The sequence below is a fragment of the Crinia signifera genome, chromosome 8 (genome assembly GCF_055691185.1).
Source record: "Crinia signifera chromosome 8, ASM5569118v1, whole genome shotgun sequence".
Taxonomy (NCBI): Eukaryota; Metazoa; Chordata; class Amphibia; order Anura; family Myobatrachidae; genus Crinia; species Crinia signifera.
In genome coordinates this window covers 9,842,225-9,860,478 of record NC_139224.1, presented here as the reverse complement: position 1 = coordinate 9,860,478, position 18,254 = coordinate 9,842,225, and the positions used below count along the sequence as shown (strand labels likewise).

Here is an 18,254-nt window from a genome sequence, read left to right as displayed (position 1 = left end):
TCTCTTCCTCCTCCTCCTCATCCTCCTGTCCTGGTTCATCACCCAGAACCTCCAATTCAGCTTCCTCTGCCTCCTGCACAGGCCAGTCCACCTCTGAGAAATCCCCCTCCTGCAGCTCCTCCTCTGTGTGTTCCTGGCACTCTGTTCCTCCTGTGAGGACACCTGGCTTGTGCCTGCTTCCTCCTCATCCTCCATAGCCACCTGCTCAGCTTCCACCATGTGGCCTCTCCCTGGCGCAGCTCTTGCTGGGAGCATGCTGGCTCTCCCTGTCCTGCCTCTGGCAGTGCTGCCTCTCACTCCCCTACCTCTCCCAGTGGTTGGGGTGTTTGGGCCCAAGCTGGCGGTCCCTCTGCCTCCTCTGCACCTAACCAATCCTCCTCTCCATCTCAAACACCTTACTCCCTTTCAAAGGGTAAAATGGCGTCTGCGCCCCTTTATATAGGGGGTGTGATGCGTATTGCAAGGGACTAAGGTGGGCCAATAGGATAGCATGTTGTATGTGCTGTTCAGGTGTATTGGTGTAAATCGCATTACGGTTGGCCGCAAATACGCACATGACCGAACCCGGAAATCGCACTTTTATGGCGTATTACATCGACTCCTTATCGCCGTCTATCACCATCTATCGCACTTTTCAGGAGGCTTTGCGCCAGCCATTCAATACGCAATTTCTGGAAAAAATGCGATTTAAAAAAATGGCGATATAGGGCGATTTGAGTTTAAATCGCATTTTAGGAAAAAACGTTCAACACAATAAATCTCGCCCAATGTCTCTCTATCGTATGATCCATACCCCTCGGCACTGGGATTAGAATGAAGGTAAAAGTAGTATTGACCTTTTGCATGTCGCTCTTTTGAGCATCAATCCGTCCATGTCAACCATTTAACTGTCGACCTTTCAACCTATTGACTATGCACTGTATACACTGTCCACCATTCTCATCGCTTCCCACAATACATCAGCCAAAACTTCCTCATTGTTGCTGCTCTGGAAATGCAGCTACAATGTATGTAATACAGGGATTCAGTCTCTACATTATAATGAGCTCTGGCTGTAAGGTCTGCTCTGTATATAAGCACTTGTGGCTGTCAGAGGACACTGAGGGTATATGTGCATACCTCCCAACTTTACCAGCTCAGCTCAGCAGGCGGGCCGCTGCTACTGCGCGCCGCAGGCGCGTTGAAATTTGGGGGCGTGGCCTATAATCGCGGCTCTCCCGCGAGGCCACGCCCCCATTTTGCCGCTATGGGGGCATGACCCAGAGGCTCTGTGAGCCTCTAGCCATGCCCCCAGCCCCCTGGCTGTGGGAATAGATGCTGTGCGCATGCGCACAGCGTTTATTCCCCGCTGCTTAGCAGCTGACAGGGGGGACTCCCAACAGCCCCCCCCACACACACCGCGGGACACTGCCGCCCGCGGGTGGGACAGCGAGACAGGCCCTGATAATCGGGACTGTCCCGCTAAAATCGGGACTGTTGGGAGGTATGTATGTCAGAGGACACTGAGGGTATATGTGTGAGAGGAGGGTGCACACCTGTGACTGTCAGAGGACACTGAGGGTGACATTCTATGGGATGAGATAAAAGCGCATTTTTTATCTCGCTCCACATCGCCGCTCTTCGCACTTTCTGAAATCGCATTTTTTTGTAATAAATCGCATCTTTAATGGGATGCGCTTTGGAGGCTGAAAAGTGCGATGTAGTGCGATTTGCGGCGAAGTGGTGCGATTTTATGACACGTGCGAGTTTTGGACCAACCGGAGTGCGATTTACAAGACTGTCTCCGCATGACTAAGAACCCCCTAACCTATTGGCCCACCTCTGTCCCCTCCATTATGCATCACACCCCCTATATAAAGGGGCACTGGCGCCATTTCACTCTTTGATAGGAAGTAAGGAGCATGGAGAGGAGCAGTGGCAGTGTGAGCAGAGGAAGAGGTGTTGGTGGCAGAGGGAGGAGTGGCAGAGGGAGCAGTGGCAGAGGGAGCAGTGGCAGCAGCCAGCCAAGAGGAGCCAGTGGGAGAGGCAGCAGAGGACTGCTGAGGTCGTCCTCCATTACAGGGAGTGGCAGCAGTGTGGCAGGCAGCATGGCCACAGCAAGGCCAGCCCCATACCAGGCCCTTGCGGACCAGCCCCAGCAGGAGGAGGTGGAGGATCCGCTGGCATCCCCATCCTATACCCAGGACCTATTCCCCAGAGCAGCTGCAGGAGGGCCACATGTCAGAGGTGGAGGAAGATGGACATGAGGAGGAGGAGGAGGAGGAAGAACACACTTGGTTGCACGGAGGGGTACAAGGCTGGAGTTGAAATTGAGTTAGAAGCTGGCCGCGCAAAAAGTGGCAGAAAGGTGAGATTCTCCTACAAGGAAAATGCTGCGCTTGTCCGGGCTATCATACCCTTGTTTGACCGGTTACTAGGGAAAAGTCACCACAAGACCACTGCACAGTGGAAAAGGGCTATGTGGAAGGACATCACCCAGGCGGTGAACGCTGTAAGTCAGCACAAGCGCCTGGTCAGAAACGTGAAGAAGAGTTTTATCGATATAAAGAGACACCTCAAAAGTAAAATGGCCATAGAGTTGGAGGAGGCCACCAAGACTGGCGGAGGAAGTGTGGCATCCCCAACTAGGGCTACCCCTGAAGCAGGAACTGCCCATTCAGAATTAGCCCCAGGCAGTATTGGACTGCCGCGCAGCAAAGCCCAGCAGGAAGGGGTTAACGGGGAGCGCGGGAAGACGCCATGGACAGCCTGAAAGAGCCTATAGGAGAAAGCCGGATGTGAAGGAGGGGAGAGGAAGAGACTGGAGGAGAGCGGACGGCGTGGTGTGAGAGCCGGGAGACGGGACTGCAGCGTGGAGCCATAGAAGACGCCGGAGAGAGAGAGACACCGCAGCGACTTGAATGGGGAGCCAGAGAGGGAGAGACGGAGAAGCGGCGGCAGGAGCTGAAGACCCCTGGAAGGACGCGAGTCGGCTCACAAGACCCGCAGCGTGGAGCGGCACAGAGCAGGAGCGGCGCGGCTGAGTGTGGCAACGCTGCAATCTCAGCGCCCACACTAGGGTGCCCCTGCAGAAGAAGAGACCAGCGCCAGCCCTACAGACAGACGAGGACCAGATCGAGACGGGCAGTAGCCTGCACCTTGCTCCAGAAAACAGGTACTTTCCATTGCAAGGGCCCCCAGGCTGGATCCCCAAGCTCCACTCCCTGCCACCAACAGGATTGATTTCTGAAACCTCAGGGGCCCACTCTTCACTCCCTGCCACCAACGGGATTGATTGCTGGAATCTCAGGATCCCCAAGCTCCACTCCCTGCCACCAACGGGATTGATTGCTGGAATCTCAGGATCCCCAAGCTCCACTCCCTGCCACCAACGGGATTGATTGCTGGAATCTCAGGATCCCCAAGCTCCACTCCCTGCCACCAACGGGATTGATTGCTGGAATCTCAGGATCCCCAAGCTCCACTCCCTGCCACCAACGGGATTGATTGCTGAAACCTCAGGGGCCCCACTCCCTGTCACCAACGTGATTTATTGCTGGAGCCTCAGGGACTCACTGAAATATCCACCAGACTGGATCCCCACTCCCCACTACCTGCCACCAACACAGGGTACCCTAACTGAGGGAAGGGAGAAACCCCAGTGCCATCCCCGGGCCTTCTTTGCCCCTTTCAACCCTCTGTTCACCTGCCGCTCCATGGGAGCTGATACAAAGTACATTTAAACAGTAATCAGTAGTTCATTCAGGGGATTTCAGTCAGGAAGATCCCACAAGTTGTAAGACATTATTGTTCCTGCATCACAGTCTTGGACATACTGCCATCTTGTGGTTAAAATTGATTATTACTGAGACTCATCTTTCCCTTGATTCCAATTGCTGGATTAACCTTACTCATCAGGAAACACTTTGCCAAGATATATACTATAAATTAGAAAAAAGATAACTCTCTTTTTAGGGGCACTGACTTTAGCTGTAATATTAATTTACAATTTATAACATATTAGTGGAAGAAGGCAATACAAAATGCGACAAAAATCTCACCTAGAGACTGATGGATACGGAAAGATGATGATGAAGAGTTGAATTAGGAGGGGGAAAGAGTGGAGAGGAGGTGGAGGAGAAGGAGATAAACAGGAATAGGCAGGATAAACACAATTCAAGTGGATATTTGTTGTTTGGAGAGTGAGTTAGTAATCGATGTAAAATAAAGATGGTAATTCATATGTTAAGCATGTGTCTCAAAAGTTTTTTGGCTTAATTATAGTCCCTTTAAAAACTAAATGTACCCTCTAGTATACGCTGGGGGATGTGGATTACACTTCAATTGTATACAACCCAATAATTAGTAAAGGTTACTGTCTCTTTAAGAGTAGTATTATTCTTGCATACATGCTTTGATTCTCATACTCTCACCTCGCCACTTGAGAGTAATAGTGAAAACAAATAAATCATGAAAATTGCAGCTGAACACAAACAGTGTGCACAGCTACACATAGAAAAGATATTGTTGCACCGATTTTTTTCGATTTTTTTTTTTTAATGCTTAAGTGATTAAATGATGAAGTGTATCAGCTTATATAGTGTGATGAACACCATTTGTGATCCTCCGCAAAATCACTTGGGTCATCAGTAGAATGAGCTGAATTTAATGAGTGATATATACAGTGAAAAAACTCATAAAAAATAATAATAATAATTATAAAATCTGGCGAAAATATTTATGTTCAGGTGGTGTCGACCACTAACAGGAGACCCAAATATTTATCAATGAAATTGGCTAGTAAGCTTCAATAATATCATGCACTCTATATTTTCATTTTGGAAATAGTTGGTTAAAAATTTGATCCTATATTATAGTCAGTGCAAGCCATTCCTTTTTCCAAGATATATACTAGTCAGGATATTCATTTTGTGTTACATCAACTGTGTCTGTTTGGATATCATGCGATATGTTATAATTTGTCTGTTACCTGTAATGTTAAACACTCCGTAGATTTACGTACTAGTTCCTAGAGTCATTGATTGGGTATCACATAGCCGAGTGAATAGACGGTCGCCTGTAAGGACCCAGTTGGCGGTCAGTGGGGTCAGTTTAATCACTCCCCAGTATACTGGAGACTGTCGGGGGAAATTGGTTCTCTGATAAGTAAGTGTTTAGCAAACCCATTGTTGTTAAGTATACCTTGAGTATTCGTGTTCCATTTGCACTAAATAAAATTTCAGTTGTATCTGACCGAACGCCTTGCTCTGGTTCTTACGGAGGTGTGGTCTTCCCCACTGGCGGAGTGAAGAACCTGTGGAGGAAGAAGTCCGCCGGCACAAGCAAAGGTAACCGCCAGGAATCCCCTCCCAGCCTGTCACAGAAGCCCCACCACTGTCTGCTACACGTCCTATGAGGTCAAGTTAAAACGAATCATACCCCCTGCCTGGCATGCACGTCGCGGATACCGATAGGACGGCGACGCCACCCAGAGCTGGTAAGTGTGACCACATGCAATCTTAAACATACATGGCAATGTTTTTAAACTGTAAGGTTCACTTGTATTGTTATGCTACGTAAAGTGCTGCTGTGGAACTACATAGCCCAGCAAGGTCAGGCAAAAAAAATTGCCTGCTCCTACTTTCAAATTGCTCATAATGCTGGGCCTTGTAGTTCCACAACTGCTGATATTGATCAACACTTTAACATTCTTTCTAGCAGCTTAACATGTATGTGGCCCAAAAACATTGGTGTACTTGTGGTTTAGCTGCCATGCCTACATACCACAGATTTTGCACCAGTTATATTGTGTCAAATAGTTTAATAATAATTTAAGCCAATTTCAGGTGTAAAACATATGTCAAATAATGTGGGGACTAAATAATGTAGTCCTTAACCAAAGGAAGTATTGTCCAGTAATGTCATTTCAATGCATTTTTGGCATAAATGCTTATCAATTGCAAGGTAGATATTGGCTGCCCATCTTTTCTTTCACAGATTGTCCTTCCCGAAGTGCTCACGCATCACAGAAAAGAAGGCCCATTGGAGCAGAATCTGTGGAAGCAGGTAAAGGAACAAAAAACACACCATTACACATACAGTACACACACCCATGTCACATCAACAATATCTCACACTACATTCATCTTCTGCTGCTACATTGCAACGGAAATGAATGTAATCTGACCTAGCCATCTCACTTATTATTAATGACAATGTTACATGCAGTATCGGGTACATGTGTAAGTACATAATACCCCTAGGTATGTGCGTTCAGCATCTCAAGCCCTTTCAAAAACAGTACTGAAGAGAGAATGGCCTATATATGCATCAGTACTTACCTCTTCATCTGTATCCACAGGTACTGAACAACTAGAAACACAACCAACAGAATCCTCTGATATGATGCTGGACGAAATGGACATCATTCTAGAACCCGTGGAGACCTTTGTGGCTGAGGAGGAAATACAGACGTCATCACAGAGTGATCTTCCACCAAGTGGGGTGACTCCCACCCAACCCACCCACAAACACACCCCATACAGCAGCTTCTGCTGCACAAGTAGCTAACTCCTTGTTAAATTTCAAGGAGAAACAAATTTTATGGCCTCCCAAAGCCTGCAAATAGGCAACATCCAGGGATACATGCGTCACACTTTTCTGCAATTAAGAAAAATTTCAAGGAGTGTACGGGTTGGTGTAGGTACTCATGTGCGCATTGCTAATAGCATTGACACCCGTTTTGCAGATCTTACTTCTGCTGTAAGGGAACAGAATAGCCATATTGGCAGCCTTGCGCAAAGTATAGCTGCACTTAGCCAATCGTGTACAGCGCAGACCAATGCCTTAATAGGTATGCAGGCACAAATTCAGCAAATGGAGGTCAATGTCATAGGTGCAGCAGCATCTACACTGAGTAGTGTATCTAGCACCCTGAAGGGTTAAAATTAGGAATCCATGTAGCATATGAGAACTGGCACGTAGACTGTCGTTACTATAGGTCATACTGTAAGCCTAAGCGTGCCTTATCTCTCATACTGAGTTTCTACTCCCCCCCCCCCCCCCCTTGGTTTTGGTATGAAGTGTGCACCTGCATAAACTCCCTTATAATGGAAACCCCCCCCCCCCTCTTTTACCCATTCTCTTGTGTATGATATTTTGTACGCCTTCTGCTGAATCTGCCCAGCAACTATTAACAGACCAATAAGAATGTAACATGTACTTGTATACTCCCATGTATTCTTGCCTTTTTAAGTTGTTGTAATCTCCTATTAAAACAGAGTGTTTCTTAACTCGCCACCGTGTGTTTGGTGTGTAGTGTTAAGTTACATTCTCACGGGTACCTAAGGGGCTTATCACATCGAGGGGCTAGAGATATTTCCTTACAATCTGGGGGCTCCGAGTCTGGGATCAGCTTGACTGTCTCCTACGCGGTAAGATAGAGAATTTTGTTGTCTGTCTTTTCTGCCGTGGAATTGCAGCCAAAACGCTGAAACTGAACTGAGACAAAACCGTGTTCAGGGAACACGTGAGACAAAGCCGTGTTCAGGGAACACGTGATATGAGCCCGTGTTCAGGGAACACGTAATAAAGGTAATTCAAGTCCGGGACTTGAGATTACTAGTTGATTGAGGAAAATTTAAAGGCGCCATAGTTTGGTATCTGGGATACCGTGGTGGATCAGGGATCCACAACCCCCTCGATTTGATCGCCTAAATATATGTATGTACATGTTTGTCTGTTAATGTTGCAAACTGTGTATTTGTTTAAAGACGGGTGGTAAGTGCACGTACGCTGAAGTGTTCTGTCTGTCTTATATACAATTGTACTGTATATTTTGTGTTAAGGATACTCAGTAGACGGGTGGTAAGTGTACGGCCACTGAGTGTCATTACTGTTTAAAAGTGATTCTAAGTAGATTTGCAAAGTGATTTGGCTACTGAATGTCATTTTGTTTAAAGTAATTTTAAGTACAATTGCGACTTGACTTGTGACTGATATTATTGTGACTATATTGACTGATAGACTGTTATATTATGGGATTATATCAGAGTAAAGAAACAGAATATTCCCCGCCTTTACCAGGAGAGACATGTAAAGAATATGTTGCCCGTGTCTCCCCCACAAATTACTATTTTATTAACCCTTGGGTAGACAATTTAGCGGGGTGGATAGGATAATTAAAAATCGTCCCAAACCAATGATAACACCAATAGGATGCATAACATATTTAAAGAAAGCATGCAAAGGACGCAGCTTTACCCAAGAAGATACGAGACGCATTGTTGATGGTATAATTGACCATTACAATGGATGGGACTGGGAAAAAGTTCCACTTATCAGTGTACCCTCAGTCACACAAACAGCTGTAGGTTACCCACTTAACACACAAGAAAGCATAGATGCTATGTGGGATCAACTTGCTGCACATATGAATGAAGTGTTTAAAGCACGCTCATCTCTCCCCATAGCTGTAAGTTGTAAACAGAAAGTGTCAGAAACAGTGACAAATTTCTGGAAGAGATTCAAGAAGTGCTGGACCGAGGAAGCAGGTCTGCCGCTTCTGCATAATGATAATTTACTTGTTTCTACTTTCATTAATAATCTGCTGCCGATATATATATCCTCGCTGTGAAGCAGAGTGTTTCAACTTGGACCTCTGATACAGTGAAGGATTTTGAAAAACATTTGTATGAAAAGGAAGCAGCAGGTTGTTTTGAAGTTAAAAGAAACACTGTCACACCATCACATACTCCGTTCACACGCTTCCAAAATCAAAACAATCCTAGGAGACAGAATAAACCATTCCGTCCTACTAGAGACAGACTACCTCAGAGGGCTCCTGCGGGACCCCCACCCAACAGGCAGACAAGCTGCTATAACTGTGAAAGGGATAGCCATTGGGCTAGAGACTGTCCGTTCCCTTCAAACAAACCCCGACAGGTCAGTAACCCCATGCAGCCCAGCCAACCCAGACCTAGAGACAACCCCAGATTTCAGATTGACTGGCAGGGACAGACCTTAAAGGGCCATGACATGGGAAAACATGAATTTACTGTAATACCTGACTGCCCAATCAATTTGCTAGGCAGAGATCTTCTCTCTGTGCTAGAAATCACAATCAGTCCATCAGAAGCAGGAAAAGGAATTGATGTTTCATCACCACACTTGCTCATGACTGACAGTTCTGACTCAAACACAGAATTAGACACTGTAAATCCTCAGATATGGTCAACAGGACCTCAGAGCAATAAACCAATTAATTGTTCCCATTGCACCCATTGTAACCGATGTAAACTCACTAATCTCAGCCATCCCTGTAGATGCCGCCTATTTCTCAGTAACCGATTTAAAAAAATGCATTTTTTAGCATACCTGTGGGCACCCAGACACAACTGTTATTTGCATTTTCTTTTGAGGCCAGCAGTTAACATGATGCAGACTGCCACAGGAGTATATTGACTCCCCTGTTGTGTAGAGCATCGTGCTCCAAGCCACATTAACCCCCTGGCACCCCCCCTATGGTTCAGTCCTGCTACAGTATGCAGATGATCTGCTTATCTGTAGTTCAACAAAGGAGGCATGCCGAGAGGATGGTATATAACTGTTAAACTGGCTCTGTGAATGTGGGCACAAAGTGTCAAAAAACAAAAATGCAATGGTGCAAAAAGAATGTTGATTATTTAGGTTTTGTCTTGAAAAAGGGAGATAGGAAAGTCAGTCCACAACGCATTCAGTCTGTACTGGGTCTGGTCCGCCCAAACACTATTATTGCAGACAGTGGATTTCTGACTGTTCCTACTATGATAACATTTTGAGACAAGCCACACTCAATGACAAACCTAAACAGATACAATGGTCACAAGAAATGTTAAATGCATATGAAAGCCTTAAATGTATGTTGATGAAAAGTCCGGCATTGACCCTCCCAAACTATGTACAACCATTTCATTTATATGCAAGGGACAAATGTAAAACCATGGCGGGTGTGCTGACACAAGAACATGGAGGTAAGCTGCGCCCCGTGGCATTCTTTTCCAAAGTGATGCCGGTGTCGGTCCAAGGTATGCCTGCCTGTCTTCGGGCACTGGCGGCCTGTGCAATGGTAGCTGAGATGGCAACCACACCCACCCTAGGCTCACCCACTGTTCTCCATACCACACATAATGTTGTAGCATTACTTAAAGGGCTACACACACAACATGTCAGCACAGAGACTGAGTGGCTACGAAGTCCTCTTGCTCAACAACACATCACTTGATATTAAATATGCAAATACCAATGCAGGTCCTGCACCCATCCTCAATGCACTTTTAGGATTAAAAGGTCCAGAGGATGACATTCCTGACGAACATGACTGCACAATGACTATAGAAGCAGAAACTTCACCCCGACTTGACATGTCACCTGTGCCCATTCCAGACGCTGACCAAGTGTTTGCTGACGGTTCATGTAGTAGACCAAATGACACAACATACCAAGCAGGGTATGCCATAGTATGCCTCCCTCATGATATTGTTGAAGCTAAACCCATTCCATTCCAATCAGCACAAGCTGCAGAACTCATTGCCCTAACCAGAGCCTGTCAGCTGTACAAAGACAAACCTGTCACAATTTACACAGACTCAAAGTACGTATATGGTGTAGTACATGACCATGGTGTAATTTGGGCCCGAAGAGGATTTATAGGAGCTGATGGGAAAGGCATTTCACATGCACGCCTCATCACCAACCTCCTACATGCAATCACATTACCATCTGACATTGCAATTTTGCACTGCAGAGCACATACAGGCAACAAAGATTATGTTTCAAAAGGCAATGCCCTTGCTGATGCAGCAGCTAAGGAAGCAGCACAGCAACCCATTGCACAATACCAGATGCCTGTCATAACTCCTTCCATGATAGATGACCAATTCCTGATCACTGAACTACAAAGTTCAGCAACCCCAGAGGATTTAGCTGACTGGGTATACCCTATATTGCAGAAAAATCCTAAAACAGGATTGATCTGCAAAGAGGGGAGACCATGCATAAGACCATGCATACCACAATCAAGCGCCCCATTATTCATTGCTCACTATCACGGGGTAGGACACCATAGCAAAACCACCACAGCTATCCTTTTAAACAAAGACTTTTACATCACAGATGTTAAAACATTGGTAGACCAGTATGTCAGCAGATGCATTACTTGTCTACGCAACAATCCCAATAACCCAATGAAAGCAAAGCACCAACATTTGGAGTATCCTACCACTCCTTTCACACATTTGCAAATTGATTTTACACACATACCTAACAAAGGTACAAAACAGGAGTATGCTTTGGTTATAGTGGATATGTTCTCACGATGGCCAGAGGCATTCCCAACAAAAGCAGAAGATGCAAAAACAGTTGCACGCATACTAACACAAGAAATCATCCCTAGATGGGGATGCCCGCTCCAAATAGATAGCGACAAAGGCACTGCCTTTACAGCAAAAATCACACAAGCTTTAGTGAAAGCACTGCAAATAGATTGGAAATTTCACATTCCTTATCATCCCCAAAGTTCAGGAATTGTGGAAAGGATGAATAGGACTTTAAAGGACAAACTTAGGAAAGCAACAGGAGGAACATTTAATAAATGGAAACAAACACTCCCCATAGTCCTAGCAGAAATTAGAATGACCCCCCAACAGACTCTGGGTTATTCACCTTTTGAAATACTAATAGGAAGACTTTTCCCCACACCCTGGGCTAAGAAACCAATGATAGTCCAGGAGGGAGACCTAGAACAAATTAGAGAAGAGTATGTTAGGTCCCTCATCACCAGACTTAGTGAAATTGAACATGGTGTTATTTGTAAAAATCCTTCTAATCCACAGGAACCAAGACACCCTTTCCAGGTCAGAGACAAGGTCGTTGTGAAGGTACTCCCTAGGAACAAAGGTCCAGGAAATTTCACCCACGGTCCAGAGACAGAGATCGTAGCAGTAACCAGGACGGCTGTCCTAACTGAAGAAGGCCCGACGTGGATACACGCATCCAGAGTGAAGAAAGTCCCGAGTAACGTCCCGGATAGAGAACAGATCGAGGAAGGGGTACTAACGGGAGTAGACAACTTTGACCCCCTACAGGACGAGGTAATAACGGAGGCAGACAGCCTTGACCTCCGACTGAGATAAGCAGCGGAACCCACTGAAGAGAATGAAGCACCAGATATGGATTTCCATCTTCCCATTGATATTTATTGAAGTAATACCACCCTTTAGGCCCAATGTTGACATTACTAAAGAAAAGAGGAACACCTTTAGCGAGTTTTGATCCACATGTATATATTGATGCAATTGGTGTCCCAAGAGGGGTCCCAGATGAATTCAAGGCCAGAGACCAAGTTGCGGCCGGCTTTGAATCCATCATACCCACAATCACAGCAAGCAAGAATGTTGCTTGGATTAATTACATTTACTACAACCAGCAGAGATTTGTAAATGATACAAAAGATGCTTTAAAAGGCATTGCAGAACAATTAGAAGCCACATCACAAATGACATTTCAAAATCGTATGGCTCTAGATATATTAGCAGAGAAAGGAGGAGCTTGTGTTTATATAGGAAAAGTTGAAGGATGTTGTACATATTTCCCTGACAACACAGGCCCCAATGGTAAAGTTACTCTAGCTATTAAAAAACTGGAGAATTTATCAATAGAATTGAAGAAGAATTCAAGCATCGATAACCCATGGAGCCAATGGTTTGGATGGTTTGAAAATTGGAAGCAGGCCCTTGTTCAATTAGCAATCCATATATTGATTATTCTTACAATTATCTGTATTGTTGTTTTTTGTATTATACCATGTTGTAGGAAGCTTGCTACCAAAGGTATTGAGAACACCCTTATGTATGAATCCATTGCCCCTGCACACGCAAATTCCCCTGAAGGCTACAAGCAATATCTTGCTAAGCACAGAAATAAGGAGTTTAATAAGAAGAATCATATCATCTAAATTCATTATTCTAAGAGGGGATTGAAGGGTTAAAATTAGGAATCCATGTAGCATATGAGAACTGGCACGTAGACTGTCGTTACTATAGTTACGTGCAAGGTCATACTGTAAGCCTAAGCGTGCCTTATCTCTTATACTGAGTTTCTACTCCCCCCCCCCCCCCCTCTTGGTTTTGGTATGAAGTGTGCACCTGCATAAACTCCCTTATAATGGAAACCCCCCCCCCCCCCCTCTTTTACCCATTCTCTTGTGTATGATATTTTGTACGCCTTCTGCTGAATCTGCCCAGCAACTATTAACAGACCAATAAGAATGTAACATGTACTTGTATACTCCCATGTATTCTTGCCTTTTTAAGTTGTTGTAATCTCCTATTAAAACAGAGCGTTTCTTAACTCGCCACCGTGTGTTTGGTGTGTAGTGTTAATTTACATTCTCACGGGTACCTAAGGGGCTTATCACATCGAGGGGCTAGAGATATTTCCTTACACACCCCAGTAAGTAGCTCGCCCACTTCCCCACCCCGTCGGAGTATTAGGACCCGTGGTGGCCTGGGTGCAGCTTCAAAAGTTGATTTAGCGTGGGCTGATGGTCGGAAAAGATCATTTATTTGTTTTTTACATTGTTTATTTGCATCTAATATGCAATACATCTTGTTACATCCCCCGACAGTTCGAATGTTTGAGTGACAAAAATGCAGGTTAATTATGACATGCTATACTGCAGTAAAAATGTCTAAACGCATACCATTTTGTCTGTGTATTATTTTTAAATCAATTGTTGTGTGAAATATGACATAGTGTAATGGTATATGGGCATGAGATTGCTGAAAAGTAGTGTTGTGTAACTCCTGGCCCGTCAAAGGTTGTGGAACTACATATTCCAGCCAGTGCCAGATTAAGCCTTCGGGGGGCCCGGGGCACTTTAGACAAGGGGGCCACCTTGCACTTGTCATTACTGGCCGCAAACTGCACGGGGAATATTACACTGTCAAAATACAGAGTAAAGGCAGTATCAACTTGGTCAATGGGTAACTTCAGGGGATATATATATACACACGCATACATACATACATACATACATACATACATACCACATGAAAAGCCTGTGTTTGTCCCTCTGCACCTTACTCTGTAGGAGACCTCACAGTCCCAGTGCTGCCTCTGATTAAAAACCCTCCCATGACTAGGCTGCTGCTGCTGTTATCCATGGGCCTGAGAAGCATGTAATGAGCTCCACCAATCAGAGCTCAGCACAAACGTCTCCGCCTCTGCCCTCTGGTGCAAAGTGTCATAGGACTTAGTCAACTCCCAGTAATGCACTGCACACTTGGCTCCCAATGCTCAGCACCATTAATCATTGTCACATTGGCAGCTAGGTGAAGCTGCAGCACTACCCCACTCCCATGCACAAAACCTTTAGCTAAAAAAAATACATGCCAACCACAGGGGGCCCCTAGCTAGAGGGGGGGCCAGGGGCACTGACCCCTTGTGCCCCCATTATAATCCGGCCCTGATTCCAGCAAGCTCTGGCACTCATTGTTTGGACTGTAATGGTTATAGTGTGTCAGGGCATGCTGGGACGTGTAGTTCCACAACACCAGGTGAGCCATGTTTTAGAGAAAAATTCGTTCATACATGTTGCAAATGTACTTACAAGGTTGATTACAGCAAGGGATAGGTCAGCAGCACCATCTGCATCCGTTGGGCTCTGTGTATTAGGCTAAATGTGGTTGGAAACAGATGGTATTGGTAAATATTTTGTTTGAGTACACTTACAGCAAAGGTACATGTTGGAATACAGGGCACATGTGCTTACCAGAAAAGTAATGCCTGATGATTTCTGTACGCATCAGATTCCCCCTCTGCGTACTCCTCACTACCCGAGGTGTGGTAGGTTGGGCTTCCTGCACGACTGCTGCATGTTCCTCCTCCACATAGGCTGGTTGGGACAGGGCTATGTTGTGTAACATGCAGCAAGCCTGGACGATCATCACTACTTTTGCTGGGTGGTAAAGCAGCGTACCCGATGACCGGTCCAAACACCGGAATCTACTTTTCAATACTCCAAATGTACGCTCCACCACATTGCGGGTTGCAATATGGGATTCATTATACCGGTGCTGTGCAGGGCCCTCTGGGGAGCGCAAAGGTGTCATGAGCCAGGAAACACACCCATATCCTGAGTCACCTAAAACACAGATAGGAAGTTATTGCCTTATATGGTAAGGTATGTGCATTGTGCAAACAGGAGTCACTGGGACAAGAACAATATGCTTGTGAAACAGGAAACACACACATTTGAGCAGGTACAAATAAGGACAGAGAGGGTAATATGTAAAAAGGTACTTACCTAGTAGCCAGCCCTCTGGCATTTGTTGTTGGTTGAATCGGTTGCAGAGGGCTGAGTGCCTCAGAATATAGGCGTCATGGCAGTTCCCAGGGAAGCCCGCTACAACACTTAGGATTTTGAGATGAGCATCACATACCACCTGTTCAAAGAGTGCCGCCCACGCAGATTGACATAGACGTATCCACGCACATGCGGTGCCCTAATCCCAATGTGTCAATGTGTGTGCAGTCTATAGCTCCCAGCACGTGAGGGAATGCTGAGAGTCTATAGAAAGCCAACTTGTGGTCCTGCCACTCCAACTCAGAACATGGGAATCTGATGTATGTGCACCACAACTTCTTTAAAGCAAGTAACACTTGAGTAAAATGATACCCCCAAGGACCATGAGGTCACAGACTGAGTGGAGTCTGTGGCCAAATAGTAGAGGGTACACATTAATTTCTGTAGCCCAGACACTGCATAGTTGCCTTCCCCGAAAGGGTCCAAATCATCTCTCACCTGCTCATATAAGTCCAACAGGTTATTGCGGTTCAGCCTAAACATCCCCAAAACCGGTTGATCCGAGAGGGAGTCCAGGTACAGCCTAGCATGATACATACGTGGGGTACGCAGTAGTTGGGGGGCTACCTGGATCTGGTGCGCAGCTTCCTCCCTCCTGCGCAGCTCCTCCAAATGGGCCACATCACAGATAAGAAACTCCAAACCACTCTGCAAAATCTCCATGTCTCAAACCCTCACAGGTGTCCTTAATGATGTTGGGGTATATGTAGGGGTGTTTCTGAGTGAAACTGAGGCCACCTGTGTTGAAATTAACCATTTGTGCACTTGACCAAAATGAGTTCTGGGCCAAATCGCCTAACAGAACCTGGTCTGAAAAAAGTGCGATTATTAGACACCTTAAAAGTGCGATTTACGAAAACGCATCCCATTAAATAAGCGATTTATATACTTTTCTGTAAGAAAACATCTGGATGCGATAAAAATGCTATTTTTGTTTTTTCCACACTTTCAGTACGCATGAGTTATCACACATAATATGCGATTTCCGTCCCTTAGCGCATCCTATTAAATATGCGATTTCAAGGAAAAATGCGATGTCGCCATTTTTTTTACTAATATTCTCCAAAAAACACAAATCTCATCCCATAGAATGTCACCCTATCTCTTGTAGGAAAGCCTCAATGTGTCAATCTGAATAGCCTGAATAGCTCTTGCTTAGCACACAAAGTAGCAAGTTGCTAAAGTTTGGCTTCTATAGTTCCCAGAATCTATACTTACACTAGCGCACACAGGGGGGGGGTTCTGAGTACCCAGAAACCCCCCATGACAGACCAGTTTTGTATTTTAAGTTAAATTCCCACTTTGACCAATGTATCGGCACTCACCTTTCCCAGTTTTGGGGTGCCCTATGGCTTGTGACCACATTGTTTAAATAATAATTGCAGGGGCTGATGGTGATTGCCGATGTTTAGTGTATATTGTTTATTAGATTAATTTTTAATTAGTCTTATTGTGGTCACATTCTCTCATGCACCCTGTTTTAACCTGTTTTGCATTGCTTACATTAACCATTTCCCTAGATGCATAGTAGCAGGTGTGAGCAGTGGAAATCCCCTTCTGCAAATCCAGCATTTGCTCCTGTACTTTCCAAATATTATGATAGCTCCAGTCTTGTTATAGTACTGGAACAGGCTATGGTTGTAATAATTAGGCTTCCCCAGCCCTGTATCTCTTATATATATATATCTGTCACTCAAAGTGTGTGAGTGTGTGTCTAACGCTGGGTGGAGCCTCTGACTCACATGACTGACTCACATGACAGAGAACCAGCCCAGTGAGCCCACAGTGCCAGACACCCTCTGCCTCCCCATGCTGCCCAGCTACTCCACAGCCACCAGGTGAGCGCCCCACAATGCCCGCCCCCGCGACCCCCCCTCCTGCAATTCACGGATCCCCCCCCCTCCCACGCAATTCACGGCAAAAACCGCCGCCCCCCCTCCCGGTATTCGCGGCACCCCCCGCGACCCCCCCCTCCCACGATTTGCGGGGCAAAACCCCCCCCTCCCGCGATTCGCGGTACAACCCCCCGCAATTCGTGCTACCCCCCACAACCCCCCCATCCAGCGATTAGCGGCATAACCCCCCGCCTCCCGTGATTCGTGGCACCCCCCCTCCCACGATTCGAGGCACCCCCCCTCCCGCGATTCGCAGCACCCCACTCCACGACCCACGACTCCCGCAATTCGCAGCACACACCCCCCTGTGACACCCCCCTCCGGCAATTTGCGAAAACCCCCCCGAGACCCCCCCTCCCTCGATTCGCGGCAACCCCCCCTCCCGTGATTCGCGGCACACACACCCCCGCGACCCCCCCTCCAGAGATTCGCCGCAACCCCGCCCCAAAAACACCCCCCTCCCGTGATTCGCGGCACCCCCCCGGGACCCCCCCTCCCGCGATATAAATGGCACATGCAAAACACTGTCATGGCTATGGTCGACAATGAAAAAGGTTGACATGAGTTTTTGAAGATTTATTTTTCAATTTTTGAATGTTTTCATATTCATTCACATGTGTCGACATGGACACCAATGAAGAGCCACACTTATGTCAACATTTACGTGTTGATCTTTCTGTGTTGATTTTTTCTTGTGGCAATTCGCGGCACACCCCCCCTCCGCGACCCCCCCTCCAGCGATTGGTGGCACACACCCCTCCCGCAATTCGCCCCCCCCCCCCCCCACGACCCTCCCTCCTGCGATTCGTGGCACCCCCACCCCGTGACCCCCCCTCCCACGAATCCCAGCACACACCCCCCCCCCCCCGCGATTCACGCCAACCCTAGGATTAAATGGCACAAGCAAAACACTGACATGGCTATGGTCGACAATGAAAAAGGTTGACATGAGCTTTTGAAGATTTATTTTTCATTTT

The 18,254-nt window shown here is 46.3% G+C and overlaps 1 protein-coding gene and 1 long non-coding RNA gene across 2 annotated transcripts in view; both read right to left on the bottom strand.

Annotated features, from left to right (window-relative positions):
- Positions 1 to 18,254, bottom strand: part of LOC146025715 (protein SSUH2 homolog) — a 57,489-nt gene that overhangs the window by 7,748 nt on the left and 31,487 nt on the right. The window lies entirely within an intron of this gene.
- LOC146026933 (uncharacterized) lies at positions 5,436 to 17,197 on the bottom strand. Its single transcript, XR_014454578.1, has 4 exons — positions 14,789 to 17,197; positions 14,627 to 14,692; positions 6,321 to 6,433; positions 5,436 to 6,033 (listed from the first exon to the last, which is right to left on the bottom strand). It is a non-coding gene; the product is annotated as an uncharacterized LOC146026933 (long non-coding RNA).